This window comes from Astatotilapia calliptera, chromosome 1 (genome assembly GCF_964374335.1).
Source record: "Astatotilapia calliptera chromosome 1, fAstCal68.1, whole genome shotgun sequence".
In the NCBI taxonomy this organism is placed as follows: Eukaryota; Metazoa; Chordata; class Actinopteri; order Cichliformes; family Cichlidae; genus Astatotilapia; species Astatotilapia calliptera.
The window spans coordinates 30635993-30644414 of record NC_137422.1 but is presented as its reverse complement, the minus strand read 5'-3'; positions in this window follow the sequence as shown (position 1 = coordinate 30644414).

The following is an 8422-nucleotide window of genomic DNA, read 5'->3' as shown; positions in this document are numbered from 1 at the left end:
ATGCAAAACTACAGGTCATACAAAATACCTTGAATATAAAGTTATGCAATTTACATTCATTCATTGAAATTGCTGTTTAATCTAGCAAAGTATGTTTTGTCATTTTCTTTCATTTGCAATGTAAAGAAACCTCCACAGTTTAACTAATAGGGAAAAACTGTTGACACCTGCAGATGTAAACAGACAAAAACCACTTTTTTGTGTGTGTTCATATGTGTATGAAAAGAGTTGCTAATTTGCAGGTGCTACTCTCATCCCCAGTTTGCTGCCCAGAAACACTTACATTAGTTGTGACAGCTGGTATCTCTCATACGTCCACAGAAACTGGATGACCATTTGTCATTCAAAAACATTGTGTTCATGGAAACCAATGACATGTTTACCAAAACATTCACAGCATACGTAATAAAGGCCCAAATTTACAGAAAGCTTAGAAGAAAACATAAGCCAAAGTAATATTTAATCCCATAATTTTTGTTTCACTGTTTTGTCCTATCATCATGCATCAGTATAAAAGTCAGCCCAGTTCTATCTGTATCTTCCTTTCTAGTCTTTCTTCACTTCCCCCGCGTGTTCACTTTGCTCAGGATGCCCTCTGTGTCTCCTTGTGAAATGCTAAGTAGTCATCCCCCTTTAACCCTGCCCTTCTCTGAGAAGCTAAAGTATCTTTTGTGTTCGGTTTGCCAAGAGCTATAAACAAGTGTAATAGAATTGCAGAGGGGTTAGCCGAGGTAGCCGACTGTGCATCTCCCATCACCCCTGGCTCCCCAGCCGTGTGCTAACAAGCCCAGCAGCATCATTGTGAATTCATAACAACTCGCACCAATGTGGGTCATCTCTGCTGTCTCCACATTTTCCTTGTTGCCCCTCCTTCTCTCCCTTTTCCTCGTCTTACTTTTCTTTTTGCACACCTGTTTGCGTATTTGACAAGTATGTTTTGTCTCACTGCTGCAAAAGACTTGAGAAGACAAATATTATTCTTGTGTAAATCTACCTCACTCAAAGAGAAAATAATCCTCACTATCCTCACTAGGTGTTTGTCACCTGTTCACGCAAGCTTAATTAAACAGAGTGCTCTGAAGTAGGATATTATGGGGGAAAAGCTTCAACAGAAGGAGAGAGAACTGCTGTCATTTTTCTTGTGTCGTATCTGTTTGATCTGTTTGATTTGTTGTCCAACATACTGAATCATTTCTGCCCCCCAGGTATTCAGACATTACCTGTGTAATAGAAATGCACTGCTGCTGTGGCAAACGTGGTTTATCTTTGTTGATAAAAAGTAGGAAAAAGGTGTTGAACAGTGTTGATCTTTTATCCTTTGCATTAAGGGACAGAATGAAATGAGGTCTGATTAAGATTCCAAAACCTTACTTTTACTCCTCCAAACCTACCTCTTGTCATTGTGAACTATTTGGAAATAGTTCAGTCTTTGTCTTATCTAAGAGTTACAGACTGGATGTGCAAATATTATGTGCGTCAAAAATATTTTTCAGACTCACCTGTTCTTAATGCTGCCATTCTGACTGTCTAATCTTACAAGATGATATTTTTTTTTCTCGATCAAGCTCGAGTTTTCAGATGTTTTTATGCCAATAAACAGATTTGACTAGTTGGACCACTGCATCTGTAGTTAGTAGAAGTATAGATATGTGTGTTTTGTGCAAAGCTAACTGAACCCTTTGCTAAATTAATATATTAATAAAATAATATTAGGGCACTGAGGTGCTCTGAGGTTTACCGCTCTTTCTGGATTTTCTCAACTGAATTCAACACGACGTAAGCAGATGTTTCATGAGTTGTCCTGGCTAATTTCCACTACACTGACAGTATACTGTTTATGCTGTCTTTATACTAGATGCTATTAAGATAGATACAATGAATGAATCTAAGCATCGGCAGTTTAAATTCAAATCATTTCTAACCTAACTCTTATCATGAACACCACAGCAGCTGTGCACCAGTCCAACACAGTGCTTTGCTGTAAATTCCTCCAAGTACAGAAAGCTAACCTATAATATTTATCTTGCACTAAACTGAAGAGCATTGACATTCAACATTTGAATAACACAAAGTTTGTATGCCTCAGTTTGTTCCCAATATTAAAAAAACATAACTTCTCATCATATATAAATCCAATATCCGATTTAACAAATCGTGTACGTGTGTACGCTTTACATTTCCATTTGATCAAATACCACTGAGCAGGGCAGTCCTTTCATTTAACTATAACCTCTCTTCTTCCTCTCCTGTCTTACTTACATCTTACTCCATCTCTTAGTGAAGTCATATCTCATTCTTTTCTCTTCCTAGTAAACACGGCAGCTGTACATTTAGCTAGTAGACACAGTGTGCAACAAACTGCACACAAACAGTTTGTGTGTTTGCTGATGTTTATGAAGCTGATGGAAACGCTGCATTTGAAATTACTTGCCACTTAAAAACATTAGTCCCTTTATGCTCCTCTTCTGTAGCAGGACCTTAAATGCTGAAGTACCATAACCACAACTTATGGACATCTGCACTCCTTCTGGTGTTGTGCCAAAAAAAATAAAAAAGCCACCAGCTCACTCTGACTGTAGCTCTATAAATTATGCATAAATTATATGGTTTTGCTTCCTTCATCTTTTTCCACGTGATTGATTTCATGTGTTACTGTTTAGGCTTAAATCGGTTTGATGTTTGAAGGGGTGAGGTGTTGGGAAATAATACCTCCCCTTAAATGTTGTAAACCTAAAGTAACAAACCTGATTGAAAATGTGAGGAGTTGAAAGTACAAATATTTATATTAAAATTTAGGGATTCAAAGTAAAAAGTTAAATAAAATTTAAAAGTACTTACCAATATAAGAGAAAGTATTTGCACTTCATTACTTCTCACCACTGCAAGTATGAATATCTGAAGCTTACACAATTAGCATCAAACTTTAAAAGGTCTTTTTGTTAGTAATTGTACAGAGACAGAAAATATTAATTGATAATTAAACTATATTTTCGTCCAGTGTTATTGTGTTTATTGGCTTTTTGAGGGTTTTCTTTTTCAGTAGAATTGTGTTATCTGCCTCACTGATCTCTTGAAATACCATAATTACCATTTAACTGCTACAGAATTTCTGACTTTGTGTTGTTCTTTGTCTTATATCAGCAATAATAATTTGCTGGCACTATTCAGCAAAGCACAAGTGCACAGGGAAATGCTGTAAATTAAATGTGCACCTGGTGTCATTACTAATGGCTTTGCTCTAACAGATCAACCCCTGAGACAGTTTTCCTAATCAGCATCAACAAAGTCCTCACAGTACATCACACCAAACCTTTAGGTGGTGCCTTCTCTATTCCTCAAGAGGAGTCAGTTAATTCAGCTATTTTGGGTCTGAAAGGAAAGATGCAGTCAGGCAGTAGAGGAGGTAGCTTCTCAAGTGAACGTGCCAGTGAAAATGAATGTGAATATGAAAATGTATTGTGAGGCTAAATTATTCAGCTCAACCCTGATGTCTACTGCCAGTTTTGTTTCATGGCCTAAGGCACCCCAAGTTTTTCTCTCATTGCCATGGTCTGGAATCTAGCAGGAAACACCAGACACCACCAAAAGTGTGATCCTCTAATAAACATTTGCACTGTTAGGTTGCAGGCAGCCATGAATTACATTAATCAGTAGAACAGTGGATCAGTGGATTCATTATCATCTCAAATTCACTTTTTACTCACGCACTCCGCCTCATTATGGTTTCATGGAAAATCTTTTGTTTGAAAGTTTTTTCTTAATGATGTTCACAAGCAAAGTAATGCCTATATGCTCCTTTACATCAGTATTATCTTTGCCTTGGCTTGACTTACATGGTTGCAGTTTTCTTGTAAAAGCTTTACAAAGCTGTAAACATAGCTTAAAAAAGCTAAAATATTTCTGAATAATGTTGATCTGACTCACCTGTGGGGCATATGAAATATCTCCAATTGTTTCAACAACAAGATTACAGATTGTTACAGAATTGTCATGTTGCTGTGACATTTCTCATTTCTTTATCTGGCTTTTCTTGTCTTGCAATCAAGGGGCTCACACCTGCGGTTTGCTAGAATTTGAACTTTAAGCTTATAATAACAATATATAATGGTCCATGTTCACTGAATGGAGTGGAAGTAGTTGTTAATGAATAATAGTGATCATGCTTGATGTAAACGGCCTCTCTGATCTTTCTGGTGTTGTCTGTGGTGTCCTTGTCAGTGTCATTAACTAATTTCCAGCTGAAATTACAACATGTTTACGTCAGTCTTATAGCCACTGGTAACAGGAGATTAATGTTTAAGACTCTTGTAACAGCATCTCCATGAACAACAACATCATCACAGCTGGGTTCAACAATTCGGTGCCTACTGAATGTGTCAGAAGAGTCGGCACCTACTGCAGTTCTTTATTACATACAGTTGACAAGAAGCACGGAAAGTAGAAGTAATCCACCATCAAGTAACATGCTTGTATAGGTAGTCATTAGATCAAATTAAGTTGAATTTGCCAAAGACATCACTAAAAAAGAAACAGTGTTTTATAAATATTTTCATTATATATTCATTATAATAATATCAGTTAAAATCCTGAGAGTTGGGTAATCTCCCCAGTAGTGATAAAAACTGCAGTTAGTCTGATCCAAATAACGTTCACTATACAGGTTGGTGAAGCTTCAGTCTGTCGGCAGCTGATTTCAGGCCAAGTGAGGCCTCCACCCTCCAATTCTCCCTGCTCTCATCAACACATCACATAGACAGAGTGCTGTGCCCCTCTATCCTGCCGCCCCTCTTCACCGACTCATCACAGCCGCTCAACATGTGTCAGGCTAGCCAGCAGCCTCCATCTGTCTCCCCTAGAGCCAGCCAGCCATGTCCATCCAGGGGAGCCACACAGGCAGAGAAAAAGTAATTCCCAAGACAAAGTGCGTTATGCCATGCAGCCGTTCCCCTTGAAAATGAGAACTCCATTTGGGGAGCTGGGGTAGTTTAGCAGACAGGCCACTTGCTTGTATGTCAGAGACTAGGAAACATAGCCCCGGCCATGCATTGGAGGGCTGCATGGCTTTAGATAGTGAGAGGAGATTAGTCATCCTGAGCCGCATGCTTTTATGGTGTGTGGCTTCTTTTAAATATAGAATAGTATAGAATAACAAACACATGAGCCCATACACACACAGACAAAACTGTGTGTATGTCTGTGTGTGTGGACAATACCAGCTGCTATAAGACTGTTTATTGCATAATAATAATAACAATAACAACAATAATAATAATAATGATGATGATGACAATGATTATGTTTGCATATTTGCGAGTGTTAATTACTGATGTTTTTCCCATTTATATGATTTTAACTTGATTAGGTATTAATATTGTTTTGCTTTTTGGGCTCTGTGGTGTTATGTGTGTGTTGATGCTCCGGTGGGAATGTAATTTCCTGCAAAATAATTTATAGAGGATTAATCTATCTTTCTAATAGATATTTTGCATGCATTCTGTACAGTGCCACAAATGTATAGCACCGATTTTGTGTATATCACCTTCGTCATTAACATCAATAACATCATTAAAACTACATTAGTGACACCTTTAAATATTTTACTAACTTGGCAACAAGTTTAATCTCTTCAAATGTATTTTTATTTAAAACATGCAGTTAACAAACTCTCAGTTGGCAGTTTTGTAAAACAAATACCTCTCATGCTCTTCTCTACCTAGTTTCTCTAATGCAACTGCTCGCTCTCTGTCACACACATGCAAAGCTCACACACAACATCTCAGTGGGTAACCAAAGGAAAAAAACAAAAAGATTAATACCCACTGTGTGTTGTCTTTTGGGATTTGAAATTTTAAATATCTAAATGCATGGAGCAGACATTAATGCCTGCATGCACTGTGCTAATAAGAGCATGAATAATATAGACAATAAGAAGGAGAAAACAGGGGCTGAATGTTACTGTTAAAGCTGAAAGATGTAGCAGCCAGGAAAGGAAAGTAGAATCTTCAAGCAAAATGGATGGACTTTTTCTTGTTCTTATCTATAATACTCATCCAAAAATTTACAGTAGCTTTTTTGATAACAAGCTGACATGGAACCACTGGCAGTCTCTTGGTTGTTATCGTGTCACTTGCAACAACCACATAGAAGGAATCCTCTGATTTCGAGTAGATTTTTGGAGCAAAGTGATAAAAGCAAGATTGTAATCAAGTAATTTTTAAGGCCTTTTCCTTTTTTGCTGTGACCTGAGCAAAGTCAATAAGTTAAGTAGAGTACTTTCACTTTCACAATTTGATTTATCTCTGCTTACAGTACAGATTGTCAAGAGAGATATACAGATAGGGGTTGGAGAAATGAAGAAAGGGGTGAAATCTTTCAGCCACAAAAAATATCAGTGCCACTTGCACAATGACAGCCATATAAAACACTTAGGGACACCTTATCAGTGTTCTGCTTAAAATTAATCTTGCAGTTTTGATTTATTTTTAAAGTCAGATTTTCTTGAAATCTCTCGAGGCAACTGAGATGCCATTTAAAAAGGTGACATTACCCCCATTCCACTGGCAGTCTGCTTATTTACTTATAAATCATATTTCAAGGCAGACTGAATAATTAAGTGACTTATCAAGTTGTTTATGCAGAGCTCATCCGACACTGTCAAAAACTTCACTTTGGGTGTGTGAAAGCTAAAGAATTATGAAAAACAATTACATTTTTTAATGGAAGGAGAGTAGAGTATGACATTTAGCTAAAAAAAACATACAAAGAAGTCTCTGCACACTGACATTAAGTTATTTATAGTATTATTGTAGTCACATGTTTAAGGTGTTTTATTGTCACCTACCGTATTTTTCGGACTATAAGGCACGCTTAAAATCCTTTAATTTTCTCAAAAATCGACAGTGCGCCGTATAATTCAGTGCGCCTTATGTATGAATTCTAGTTGTGCTTACTGACCTCGAACTGATTTTATGTGGTACACGGCGCTCAGAAATCTGTCAAAAACTGTTTTAGTACGACTTTGGTAAGCTACAAAGCCGCACCGCTTGATGAATTGTCAGAGCATTACGGCTACCATAGTCAGGAGCCTTCAGGCCCCAAAGTCAAACGAACACTGTGGCATCACTGAGAGTTAAACAATTCTTTCAACTTTAATAAAATGATCAGTTTTGCTACCAGGTGTAACAATTAAGTTTAACATCCAGATATCCATGAAAACAGAATTTATTAAATTTAATGGAGTTAGAAGTTAGCAGGAAGTTAGCTCGCTAGTTTCTACTTAAACATGGTATACCATGTTCTGACTGAGAGATTTCTGAAAAAAATAAAATGTACAGCTCTGCTATCACTTCCAACATAAATGAAGACAGGAAACTAACCAGCAGTGACTTTTGTAGGGTTACTGAAGTTGGGCTAGCTGGTATATAATGATGTGCTACGTGATGGCTAGCGACACAGCTATGCTAGCATGACATAAACATCGTGAAGCTGGAGGCTGAACGCTAACTTTTTTCCACTCGACGTGAGGGTTCCCGATGGTTAGGGACAAATGCAATCGCATGGCAGGATGCTGTAAACGACTCAAACTTCAGTCAGGAGAACAATTGAGATAATCCATCCAAAACATGAGGTTAGTTATTAATATACTGCAAAAACACGAAATAGAGCAGCTGTGAGAGAATTCAACATTAATGAATCAATGGTACTGAAGTGGAGGAAGCAAGAAGAATGAGTTGAGTAAAGTTTGACTCATCTGAGTGTTTTGTTTCGCTTAATGCACCTTATAATCTGGTGCGCCTTATGTATGAAAACAGACCCGTTCATCGACAGTGCACCTTATGGTCTGAAGAATACGGTATGTAAAAAGCATTCAAGGTTATGCTGAAATTCTCAGTTTTCTTCCACTAATGGCCAAAAGGAGAAGAACATTATCCAATTTTGTTTTACGTATCTAAAATATCCGCTACCTAATTCTCCTGCACGAATCAGGGATCATAAAATTTTAATAGCAGCACTACACCCTTTATCTGAAACTGGAACATGCAGTAAATTCTGGAATGTTCTTGCTGTTGTTTTGTCAGCCTTCTAACAGCTGAATCTCCAACAGGCACGTATGCCTTTCCTTTGCACAGATCTCCGTCTATTACAGCATGCTCAGCGATGACGCTGATGGTTTTTCTGTGGAGAGATTGGGCTGGAAGAGAATCTTGCTGACACGCAGGGTAGTTTTTCTCATGTCTTATAATCCCAAAAAAGGGCCATTCATTATATTGCCCTCTGAATTATATGCTTAGTATTAATCACAGAACTCTTTAGCTGAAGCTCCTCTCAGTTTAAAGATGGTTTATTGTATTGCTGAAGTGCTAAATACATGAGCTTCTGGGTGTGTACTTCAAGCTTTGCTAATGTGAGTTGGTTTTCATTT